Genomic DNA, 14,249 nt, shown 5'->3' with positions numbered 1-14,249 from the left:
ACAGTGTGTCCAACAATATCCATTTATAGAGTTTTGAGTCTGTCTGTCTGTCTGTCTGTCTGTCTGTCTGTCTGTCTGTCTGTCTGTCTGTCTGTCTGTCTGTCTGTCTGTCTGTCTCTGTGTGCGTACACAAGTGTGTGGTAGATAGATGCTACAGTCCATACCACATCAGCTTACTGTAATGTAGATGATTAAAAGTGAAGATATTGAAGATTTAAAGAGCAAGACCAGTTTGGTAGAGGTTTGGGTTGTGTAGTTACCTTGCCATGGTGTAACTGCAATGGTGGACAAGAAATCAAAAATAATTTCTCCATTTATTCGAAATTGTCAATTAAAAATGTGCTCCTCATTGACTTACATTGTACGGTGAAACAGCTCTCAAAGTTACTCTTTTACGTACAGTATATGTCAACTTCAATTTGACTATTTGAAGATCCCGATCCCGATCTACGGATCCAGTCCGGGTTTTCTTCTTAATAAAAATAGTGAAATCAACAGTAAGTTGACATTTTTATAATTTAAAAAAACTGTACTGGGTTTGGTGATGTTCTATATTGTCTGAATCAACTTTGTTTGCGTTCGTTTATGTGCTCGGCTGTTTTACCGTACAATGTAAGTCAATGAGGCGCATATTTTGAATTATCAATTTCTAATCAATGGAGCAATTATTTTTGATTTCTCGTCCACCTTTGGAGTTACATCATGGCAAGGTAACTAAACAACCCAAACCTCTACCAAAGTGGTCTTGCCCTTTAACTGACTTTTCCTTTTAAACTTTTCACACTAATGAGTCTGACTCCCAAACCCACATGGAGCAACTGGTGTTCAACACATAAAGACAGATTTGTGCCCATTTTAACCACATAAACCCCAGTCCCTATTCTGCCCATGTTATAATAGGCCAACATTCTAGGCGCGCACACACACACACACACACACACACACACACACACACACACACACACACACACACACACACACACACACACACACACACACACACACACACACACACACACACACACACACACACACACACACACACCACTTTGGTACAGGTTTGGGTTGTGTCCAAACAACATACTATCAAAAAATGATACATTGTACATTGCAACTATAGGATAACAGGTGAACAATGAACCTGTAGCATCAGTCTAAACCATTTAATATGGTGTCAATGATAAAAAACTGTATCATGAATACAATGATTGATGTACTCATGGAACATTATAAATAATATATACAAACATCAAATGCACATAAAATATATCGTAAATAGGCAAAAAAAAAGGGCAAATAGGCAAAGATTATCCCAGAGAGTTGGGAGAAAATGACCCATACACAACTACACAACCCATAAATATGATGGGCTACAGTAGTTAGCCTACAGTACTCACAAACAATGAGAGTGTGTTGCTCTTATAAGGAGAATGCTGGCTAAAGCACATCATTACACTGGCAGCAAGCTACCCTACTCTGGGGAGATCATCTCCACTGGATATGATGTACGGGACCTATTGCAAACCTGGACATGAGCAGTAGAGGACTATTATGAAAGGGTGAAGTATGAACATGATTACATGCAAAAATTAGTCTGCATGCAATCAGAACTTAATAGCAAAAATAGCAGATCTACAAGGACACTCCACATCACAATGACACTGACTTGTGAGCGTGTAGATAGTTAACTATCCTAAAATGGGAGCATAAATAATTATATATATATATATATATATATATATATATATATATACCGGCCCATTACTGGTCGGCCCACCGGGCATATGCCCGCTGTGTCAACCGGCCAGTCCGCCGCTAGTCATTCATGTCAATAACACAGCCTCAAACATCTTACTGAAGCCTGAAGGAACAGACTAATGATTCACTTTGAAGACGTCACAAGTAACAAACCATCATGATACCATTTCAGTATTACTTTGTTTCAAGCCTGATTAATACATTGTCAAATGACAGTGGCACAATGCGTTGAAAATAACTGATCTACAAGTTCACAACGCGTAGCAAGCACAACTGACATTTTTAACTTGTAGATCAGCAATTTTTTTGGCAAGCGACACCATCGATGGAGCCTGACTTAGGCATTAGTTTAAATGCTTTTGCAGTTTGTGTGAATATGCACTGTTGGTGTAGGCTACAGGTAAATGTGATGTGTGAATATGCACTGTTGATGTATGCTACAGGTAAATGTGATGTGTGAATATGCACTGTTGATGTAGGCTACAGGTAAATGTGATGTGTGAATATACACTGTTGATGTAGGCTACAGGTAAATGTGATGTGTGAATATACACTGTTGATGTAGGCTACAGGTAAATGTGATGTGTGAATATACACTGTTGATGTAGGCTACAGGTAAATGTGATGTGTGAATATGCACTGTTTATGTAGGCTACAGGTAAATGTGATGTGTGAATAAACACTGTTGATGTAGGCTACAGGTAAATGTGATGTGTGAATATGCAATGTTGATGTAGGCTACAGGTAAATGTGATGTGTGAATATGCAATGTTGATGTAGGCTACAGGTTAATGTGATGTGTGAATATGCACTGTTGATGTAGGCTACAGGTAAATGTGATGTGTGAATATGCACTGTTGATGTAGGCTACAGGTAAATGTGATGTGCATTGATCCTGTTGATGGGTCCGTTGTCTCATAATCCACCTATGGCTACAATAAATCAACCTTAATCACACGGTATCATGTCATCACATGACTTCATTCACTATCATGGTACTGTACTCCATGTGTGCCGTTTTTACAGTTGAAATATAGCTTGTGATAAAAGGTTGAGTTAAATGTTGTGTTTCAGTCCTGGGGAGGTGCGGCTGATTTGTTCATTTAATGAAGGAAGTATTTATTTGTCAAACTAATCTGTCAGACAGCTCTGAGACTTCATGCATGATTCACCAATGGAATGAGGTTGAGTAAAACAATTACAATAAAAATGTCAGCACTGAAAATATTACTGAATGTACATATATTTTTACAAAATGATTACCATCATCTTATTCATTTTTGTCTTACATTCCTCCAGTCATAATATACAATGTAATACCACATAATGCATTCATCAAACATGCATAATATTCTCTTATAGGATTCTTACCTGGTGAATTCACATCAAGACAAAGTTGTTCTTCACCTGCAAAGGAGACATTGAAAAAGAAGACAACGTTTCTTCACCTTCATCAGTTTTTTACAATGATATGTCTCCTGGTGAGCCTGTGCATGGATTATTTATTTAATTATATTTGTATTATTGTCAATAAAATGTTCAATCAATCAATCAGTCAATCCTGAGTCTGTTATATGTTATGCATAACAGTACATACAGTAGCAGTAGTTATACTTATAACCATAAAGCATATGTGACAGGTGGACAGCTTTGGCAAAACAATAGAATAGTCCCCACTGGGGTGTTATTTGTGTCACATTATAACAGTGTAACCATTTGTGAGTTTTTATGATTTATGTTCCTCAATGTAGCATTTTAACTGGTGTGTGTGTGTGTGTGTGTGTGTGTGTGTGTGTGTGTGTGTGTGTGTGTGTGTGTGTGTGTGTGTGTGTGTGTGTGTGTGTGTGTGTGTGTGTGTGTGTGTGTGTGTGTGTGTGTGTGTGTGTAGGACTGGCCATCAGAAACATTGGAATGTTTGCTTTTTTGGATAGATGAAGAAAAGAAAAGAAACTCTGTAGTAAACTGAGGAGTTTCATGAGCCTTAATTTCACACATTTTGTCCAACAACATGCATAAATAAGGTTTTGAACCAGACACACAATCTGTCTGTTTGTCTGTCTCTGTGTGCGTACTTAAGTATGTACGTACTTGCATACGTGGTAGACAGGTGCTACATTCCATACCAGATCAGCTTACTGTAAGTGTGGATGATTAAAAGTCAATATATTGAAGATTTAACTCACTTTCTTTTAGGACTTTTCACACTAATAAGTCTGACTCCAAACCCACATGGAGCAACTGGTGTTTCAACACATGAAGACAGTGCTGTGCCCATTTTAACCACATGAACCCCAGTCCCTATTCTGGCCATGTTATAATAGGCCAACATTGTGCGAAAATAGGCCAACATTTTGCCAAATATACAATCTTACAACATATCACAATGCAACGTGTTGTGAGCTTGTAGATAAGCTATTTACAGAAAAGAGATTTTGGATTAGTATAGACTAGAGAGGACTAGAGAATGATAAACTCTGTTACAAACAAACTGTACAGTGACTGTATGGTGATTCAAGATGATCCTTATATTTACTGACTGCTGTCATGAAGGACAGAGAACAGTTTAACAGTTCAATAAATAACCTTAAAAACTGATATAGTCTATACCGTGAATATGTGTTTTGTTTACTATATCCAGTCTGTATTAACAGTGGATAAAGTGGAGTCCACTTAGCTAGCTAAGTGACCAGGCCAGTTCTGACACCACAAACCAGTTTAAAACTCAACAGCAGAGAAATCACAGATCAGGTGTAGCTTTACAATGAGTCCACTAGATGGTGCACATAAACCACACGAACTGACAGCAGAGGAGCCCATGTAAGGCACCAACCTGCTCCTCAGGAGCAGTTAGGGGTTCAGTGTCTTGCTCAAGGACACTTTGACACTATCACAGGGGGAGCCGGGGATCGAACCGGGAAGCTTCCGTTTCCCAGGCGACCACTTTACCTCCTGAGCCACTGTCGCGCCCATGTGTTGTGTAGGATTTAAATGGTTAAGGTGTGTCTTCTTAGTGTGTGTTTCTACATTTCAGCACCTCTAAAAAATAGCTGATCTACAAGCTCACAACATCTTGCATGCACGATGCATTTTAAACTTGTAGATCAGCTAATTTCAGCAAGTCAAGCAACACCATTGTATGACGGAGCATAAATGACACGTCAGTTAATATGTTAACAGTTGTGTGTATAGTGTGTAGCTATGTGTGTGTTGTTGATCCTGTGTGGATCTCATGATCCTCCTATGGCTACATTGAATCAAGCTTAATCACACAGTATCTTTGCAGTATCTAAATCTGTATGTCTATGTAGGTAAAACAACCACATGACTTCATTCACCATCATGGTACTGAACACAATCTGGGCTTGTTTTGAAGTACATTAGAAACATGGATTGTGGTTAAAGAAGGTTATGTGAAATGGTGTGTTTGTTAATTTAATGTTCATTAATATTCATCTGGCAAACTCATCTAGGATGTCAGACATGACTGCATCAATAGAATGAGGTTTAGTAACAGTCTATTGTTACCTGTTGAAACTATCTCACCAGCACTGACAATTTATAAGATAAATCAATGTTACTGAAGGTGTATGTTTCACCGTACAATGTATGTCAATGAGGAGCATATTTTGAATTATCAATTTCTAATTTCTAGTGGAGCAACCATGCATTTTTGATTTCTTGTCCACCTTTGGAGTTACATCATGGCAAGGTAACCACACAACCCAAACCTCTACCAGTAGTCTAGCCCTTCAGACAGCTCTGACACTTCATGCAGAGAAGAAATAAATCAATGTTACTGAATGTCCATACAATGTTTTTACAAAATAATCACCATTATCTTATGAAATTATTTCTTACATTCATACAGTCATACAATATACTGTACTACCACACACTGTAATGCATTCATCCAACATGTGTAATATTACCTGGTGAATTCACATCCAGATCAAGTCAACGTTGATCTGCATCTGCAAAGAAGACAATGTTTCTTCACATTAATCAGTATATTGTATAACAATATGACACCTGGTGAGGCTGTGCATAGATGTATTAATATACGTCTCATATTCTTTATTTTGTCTGTACAAATACTCAGTTCTGACTTAATATAATACAATGATTTGTGAATGTGATTGTTAGAGTGTATGATGTTAAATATGTTTTATGACAGTACATACAGTAGAACACTCTTTAAGCCAGTGTGACATTAACATGTGTGAGACATCACATACCTGCTTACATATTCATGAGCACAAAGCACATGTGATAGGTGGAGACAGTACTGTGGGCGGGTCTGGAGGTGGCTGGAACTACAGACAGCCAATCAGGACGTCAGAAAGTTCACTGTTGACAACCTCTGTATCACACACACACACACACACACACACACACACACACACACACACACACACACACACACACACACACACACACACACACACACACACACACACACACACACACACACACACACACTTGTATTAACACGTCGTGCTGCGACATATTGTGAGCTTGTAGATCACCTATTTTCAGTGCACAAAACCAGCATGCAACTAAGTTAAAGTCAGGCATAACTCCAACATCAACCACTAATCCTAAACTCACAATGACTAATCCTACCTTAAAACAACCATTTAAATTGTACCAGGAAAATCACAAAATCCATTTCTCTCATTTACTATTCTTGTGGACACACACACACACACACACACACACACACACACACACACACACACACACACACACACACACACACACACACACACACACACACACACACACACACACACACACACAATTTAGGCATGTAGCAGACACTCTTTATCTAGAGAGACTTACAACGAGCAATATAAACACATACATCAAATGCAGAGAGACAGTGTAGTGACTCAGTCAACTAGATCACAGGTAACTTAGCATCAATCTAAATAATATACTATAAAAAAAAATCTGGGGATTGAAAATATAAACAATAAACCTATTAAACCATTTAACATGGTGTCATGGATAAAATACTGTATCATGAATACAATGACTGATGAACTCATGGAACATGATGAATATATACAAACATATAATCCATATGAAAGACATAGACCAATGTCCAAAGACATAGACCAATAGCTTGGCACAACAGTGTAACTTTAATTATAGGCTTTCTGGTAGCCTCAGTTTTGCATTCTACACCAGATCAGCTTGGTGTGGATGATTAAAATATGAAGATATTGTAGATTTGACTCAAACCCAAATGGAGCAACTGGTGCTCAAGACAATTAGACAGTTTTGCCCCTCCCTTCTAACCACTTGAACCCCTGCATCCCTATTCTATTCATGTCATAATAGGCAATAGTCTGCGAAAATAGGCAAACATTTGTCTAAAATAGCTGATCTACAATCTCACAACATGTCATGTTGTAACATGTTTGTAGATCAGTTATTTTCAGCAAAGAGATTTGGGAGAAGATGAGGGGCCAAGTATAGACCCCTGGGGGACTCCAGTGAAATGATAAATGGAACATTTACAATGTGCATTACATTCATCCATTCACACACTGACAGCAGAGGAGCCCATGTAAGGCTCCAACCTGCTCCTCAGGAGCAGTTAGGGGTTCAGTGTCTTGCTCAAGGACACTTTGACACTAGCACAGGGGGAGCCGGGGATCGAACCGGGAAGCTTCCGTTTCCCAGGCGACCACTTTACCTCCTGAGCCACTGCCGCGCCCATGTGTTGTGTAGGATTTAAATGGTTAAGGTGTGTCTTCTTAGTGTGTGTTTCTATATTTCAGCAGCTCTAAAAAATAGCTGATCTACAAGTTCACAACATCTCGTATGCACGATGCATTTTAAACTTGTAGATCAGTTAATTTCAGCAAGTCAAGCAACACCATCGTATGACGGAGCATAAATGACACGTCAGTTAATATGTTGTTGCAGTTGTGTGTATAGTGTGTAGCTATGTGTGTGTTGTTGATCCTGTGTGGATCTCATGATCCTCCTTTGGCTACATTGAGCGATGTGTACACACACACACACACACACACACACACACACACACACACACACACACACACACACACACACACACACACACACACACACACACACACACACACACACACACACACACACACACACACACACACGTTTGGGTTGTGTCTAAACAATATACCATCACAAAATGATCTGTACATTGAAACTATAGGATAACAGGTGAACAATGAACCTGTAGCATCAGTCTAAACCATTTAATATGGTGTCATGGATAAAATACTGTATCATGAATACAATGATTGATGTACTCATGGAACATTATGAATAGTATATACAAACATCAAATCCACATAAAATACATCGTAAATAGGCACAAAAAAAGGCGAAATAGGCAAAGATTCTCCCAGAGATTTGATAGAAAATGTTATAGACCCCTGGAGGACTCCAGTCAATGTATGTAGGGTTCAATTGGTTAAGGTGTGTTTTTTTAGCTGCTCTTGTTCTTCAATTCAAAGTTCTTTCCTGAATGTGTGTTTGTCAAACTCCTTCTAGTCATGTGCTCTCTTAAGCACTTACACCAGTGAGAGTGGTGAGGCATTCTGGGAGATGTAGTGTGTGCAATGGCGGCCATGTTGTGATGTAACAGCCAATCTGGTATGGGAATGCACTAGCATCCCTCTACCACATGCTTGTGATGCTACCCTGCATGTGTGTGTGCCTGCGCATGCACGCACGCACACATGCACACACACATACAAAAACGTTTTAATTACCATACTTGTGAGGACATTTCAAAACAGCGATTTTTTTGAATGCCATTTCACTTATTTTCTCGTAACCCTAAAGCCTTAAATAGACGATCTACAAGCTCACAACACGTTGTGCTGCTTCTGGGGACATTGGGCCCTCATAAGTATAGTAACACAAGCGCACACACGCACACACACGGTACAATTTAGGCATTTAGCAGACGCTCTTTATAAATGTGCGAAATGGTGCATTTTTAGTTCACCTGTTGACAACCTCTGTATCACACACACACGCGCACGCACACACACACACACACACACACACACACACACACACACACACACACACACACACACACACACACACACACACACACACACACACACACACACACACACACACACACACACACACACACACACACACCTTAAAGCCTTGAGCATTACATTCACCCATTCACACACACATTCACACACCGATGGCGGAGGAAACCATGCAAGGCACCAACCTGCTCATCGGGAGCAATTAGGGGTTCAGCGTCTTGCTCAAAGACACTTCCACACTAACTCTGGGGGAGCCCCCCAGCCCGGGATGGAATTGGGACCCTAACGGTTTCCAGTTCACTCTACCCGGCCCACTATACCCCTGAGCCACTGCCGCCCCTATTAGTCATCTAGAGAGACTTACAATGAGCAATATAAACACATACATCAAATGTAGAGAGACAGTGTAGTGACTCAGTCAACTAGGATCACAGGTAACCTAGCATCAATCTAAACAATATACTATCAAAAAATTATCTAGAGATTGAAAATATAGGATATCAGGTAAACAATAAACCTATTAAACCATTTAACATGGTGTCATGGATAAAATACTGTATCACAAATACAATGACTGATGAACTCATGGAACATGATGAATATATACAAACATCAAATCCATATAAAAGACATAGACCAACGTCCAAAGACATAGACCAATAGCTTGGCACAACAGTGTAACTTTAATTATAGGCTTTCTGGTAGCCTCAGTTTTGCATTCTGTGCTACACCAGATCAGCTTGGTGTGGATGATTAAAATATGAAGATATTGTAGATTTGACTCAAACCCAAATGGAGCAACTGGTGCTCAAGACAATTAGACAGTTTTGCCCCTCCCTTCTAACCACTTGAAGTCCAACATCCCTATTCTATTCATGTCATAATAGGCAATAGTCTGCGAAAATAGGCAAGCATTTGCCTAAAATAGCTGATCTACAATCTCAAAACATGTCATGTTGTAACATGTTGAGAGTTTGTAGATCAGTTATTTTCAGCAAAGAGATGGGAGAAGATGAGGGGCCAAGTATAGACCCCTGGGGGACTCCAGTGAAATGATAAATGTAACATTTACAATGTGCATTACATTCATCCATTCACACACTGACAGCAGAGGAGCCCATGTAAGGCTCCAACCTGCTCCTCAGGAGCAGTTAGGGGTTCAGTGTCTTGCTCAAGGACACTTTGACACTATCACAGGGGGAGCCGGGGATCGAACCGGGAAGCTTCCGTTTCCCAGACGACCAATTTACCTCCTGAGCCACTGCCGCGCCCATGTGTTGTGTAGGATTTAAATGGTTAAGGTGTCTTCTTAGTGTGTGTTTCTACATTTCAGCAGCTCTAAAAAAAATAGCTGATCTACAAGCTTACAACATCTTGCATGCACGATGCATTTTAAACTTGTAGATCAGCTAATTTCAGCAAGTCAAGCGACACCATCGTATGACGGAGCATAAATGACACGTCAGTTAATATGTTAACAGTTGTGTGTATAGTGTGTAATGTAGCTATGTGTGTGTTGTTGATCCTGTGTGGATCTCATGATCCTCCTTTGGCTACATTGAGCGAGTTACATCATGGCAACTAAACAACTAAACAACCCAAACCTCTACCAAAGTGGTCTTGCCCTTTAACTGACTTTTTTTGGGGAACTTTTCACACTAATGAGTCTGACTCCCAAACCCACATGGAGCAACTGGTGTTCAACACATAAAGACAGTTTTTGCCCATTTTAACCACATGAACCCCAGTCCCTATTCTGCCCATGTTGTAATAGGCCAACATTACACACACACACACACACACACACACACACACACACACACACACACACACACACACACACACACACACACACACACACACACACACACACACACACACACACACACACACACACACACACACACACACACACACACGTTTGGGTTGTGTCTAAACAATATACCATCACAAAATGATCTGTACATTGAAACTATAGGATAACAGGTGAACAATGAACCTGTAGCATCAGTCTAAACCATTTAATATGGTGTCATGGATAAAATACTGTATAATGAATACAATGATTGATGTACTCATGGAACATTATGAATAGTATATATGTCACAGTACGTTTGGAGAACCAGTACGATTGAAGACAGAGCGCTCGTTTTTAGGCACGGGGCTTCGGGGCGATGCGGGGCTTTTCGAGACAGGGTTTATTAGCGAGGCTCGCGAGGAGGAGGAGCTCCTCCTCCTTCTCCTTCTCCTCCTCCGTGTGTGTGTGTGTGTGTGTGTGTGTGTGTGTGTGTGTGTGTGTGTGTGTGTGTGTGTGTGTGTGTGTGTGTGTGTGTGTGTGTGTGTGTGTGTGTGTGTGTGTGTGTCAGGGAGAAACTAAAACAAAAGCCAGCAGAACACAATAAAAGTATCTTAACAGTCCACCTGATTCGAATGCTATCTGCATTGAATGGGGAAATAGGCGAGTTTATTAGACCTTTGAATGGGCGAAATAGGCGACCTACTTACCTACCCACGATTTATCAGACCATTCATTGGGTGTTATCAAGACATACTAACCTACCAACTGACATGACTTAATAGTTCAGTTTAGGTTTCGCTTTTGGTTTTGGACCCTGACGGAGGCGCGCAGTCACAGGCGAACTGTCACCCCGTGAAGGACCACAGAGGGAGCTAAGGCGACCGAGTTGCCGTCCTGAACGGTGTGACGTTCGCCTGTGCCTACTCAGCGCCGTTTGAGTTATGTACCGATAGGCACAGAATCGTAAATATTGTTGTGCGGACTGCTCCGCCTCCAAGTAGGTCAGTAGCTCCTGAATGAATGGTCTGATAAATCGCGGGTAGGTAGTAGCCTATTTCGCCCATTGAAAGGTCTAATAAAGTCGCCTATTTCCCCATTCAATGCATTGATAGCACTCGAAGCCGGTCACACACGCGCGCACGTGTGTGTGTGGTCGCGGCAATATATGCTTGTGCACAAGCCTGGCTTGTGGCTCCCTCTAGTGTTGCTTCTACAGAATTGCTGGGTGGGTGGTAAAAACGAGCGAGCCTTCTTCAATCGTACTGGTTCTCCAATCATACTGTAACATATACAAACATCAAATCCACACAAAATACATCATAAATAGGAAGAAAAAAAAGGCAAATAGTTAAAGATTTCCCCAGAGATTGGGGAGAAAATGTTATAGACCCCTGGAGGACTCCAGTCAATGTATGTAGGGTTCAATTGGTTAAGGTGTGTTTTCTTAGCTGCTCTTGTTCTTCAATTCAAAGTTCTTTCCTGACTGTGTGTTTGTCAAGCTCCTTCTAGTCATGTGCTCTCTTACGCACCGACACCTGTGAGAGTGGTGAGGCATTCTGGGAGATGTAGTGTGTGCAATGATGTTGTGATGTAACAGCCAATCTGGTATGGGAATGCACTAGCATCCCTCTACTACCACATGCACACACTCACGCACACACATGCACATGCACATGCACACACCCACACACACACACACACACACACACACACACACACACACACACACACACACGCGCACGCACACACACACACACACACACACACACACACACACACACACACACACACACACACACACACGTTTGAATTAACATACTTTTGATTTTATGAATGACATTTAACTTTTTTTTTCATAACGCTAAAGCCTTAAATAGACGATCTACAAGCTCACAACACGTCGTGCTGCGACATAATTGTGAGCTTGTAGATCATTTATTTTCGGTGCACGAAACCAGCACGCATCTAAGTTAAAATCAGGCATAACTCCAACATCAACCACTAATCCTAAACTCACAATGACTAATCCAACCTTAAAACAACCATTTAAATTGTACCAGGAAAATCACAACATCCATTTCTCTAATTTACTATTCTTGTGGGGACATTTGGCCCTCATAAGTATAGTAACGCACGCACACGTACGCGCACACACACACACACACACACACACACACACACACACACATACACACACACACACACACACACACACACACACACACACACACACATACACACACACACACACACACACACACACACACACACACACACACACACACACACACACACACACACACACACACACACACACACACACACACACACACACACACACACACACTACAATTTAGGTATTTAGCAGACACTCTTTATAGAGAGACTTAATGAGCAATATAAACACATACATCAAATGCAGAGAGACAGTGTAGACTCAGTCAACTAGGATCACAGGTAACCTAGCATCAATCTAAACAATATACAATCAAAAAATGATCTAGAGATTGAAAATATAGGATATCAGGTAAACAATAAACCTATTAAACCATTTAACATGGTGTCATGGATAAAATACTGTATCACGAATACAATGACTGATGAACTCATGGAACATGATGAATATATACAAACATCAAATCCATATAAAAGACAGACCAATGTCCAAAGACATAGACCAATAGCTTGGCACAACAGTGTAACTTTAATTATAGGCTTTCTGGTAGCCTCAGTTTTGCATTCTGTGCTACACCAGATCAGCTTGGTGTGGATGATTAAAATATGAAGATATTGTAGATTTGACTCAAACCCAAATGGAGCAACTGGTGCTAAAGACAATGAAACAGTTGCCCCTCCCTTCTAACCACTTGAACCCCAGCATCCCTATTCTATTCATGTCATAATAGGCAATAGCCAACATTCTTACACACACACACACACACACACACACACACACACACACACACACACACACACACGCACACGCACACGCGCACACGCACACACACACACACACACACACACACACACACACACACACACACACAGAGGTTTGGGTTGTGTCTAAACAATATACCATCACAAAATGATCTGTACATTGAAACTATAGGATAACAGGTGAACAATGAACCTGTAGCATCAGTCTAAACCATTTAATATGGTGTCATGGATAAAATACTGTATCATGAATACAATGATTGATGTACCAGAAATAAATACTTTTACTCCTATACACCCATACAAGATGTACTGTAACAAAGAGGCGAGCGGAGGGGGAAGCCAGAAACACGGCTAGTGTGAGAGCAGAAGTTAGGCCAATTGCATTTTAGGGAAGAAAAAAAAACAGCCAACCTAAAGGCAACTAGTCGCAACTCCTTGCAACAAAACCGTTTTAAGGTCAACCGCACCATTGCAACTCCTTGCAACTGCCATTGGGATAATGGTTGCAAATAGTTGCATGTTGCAAGGAGTTGCATGTTGCAAGGAGTTGCATGTTGCAAGGAGTTGCATGGCGAATCATTGGTGTGGATGTGGGCTTACAAGTACTCATTACTTTACAGTCTTCCTAGAAATATACTCGAGTAAAAGTAAAATATTTGTCTTGGAAATGTACTCAAGTAAGAGTA

General features: G+C 40.5%; 1 protein-coding gene across 1 annotated transcript in view; it reads right to left on the bottom strand.

Moving 5' to 3' along the window:
* Nucleotides 1–6,024, bottom strand: part of LOC308080231 (NACHT, LRR and PYD domains-containing protein 12-like) — a gene marked incomplete at its 3' end in the record, with an annotated part of 63,789 nt that extends 57,765 nt beyond the window's left edge. Inside the window, exon 1 of the mRNA XM_080422007.1 lies at nucleotides 6,002–6,024. The remainder of the gene's footprint in view (nucleotides 1–6,001) is intronic.
* Nucleotides 6,025–14,249: the final 8,225 nt, after the last annotated feature.

Source organism: Gymnoscopelus braueri, assembly GCF_963280865.1.
Source record: "Gymnoscopelus braueri genome assembly, chromosome: 24".
Lineage (NCBI taxonomy): Eukaryota > Metazoa > Chordata > Actinopteri > Myctophiformes > Myctophidae > Gymnoscopelus > Gymnoscopelus braueri.
The sequence above is the reverse complement of the archived record's forward strand: the minus strand, read 5'-3'. Positions and strand labels throughout refer to the sequence as shown.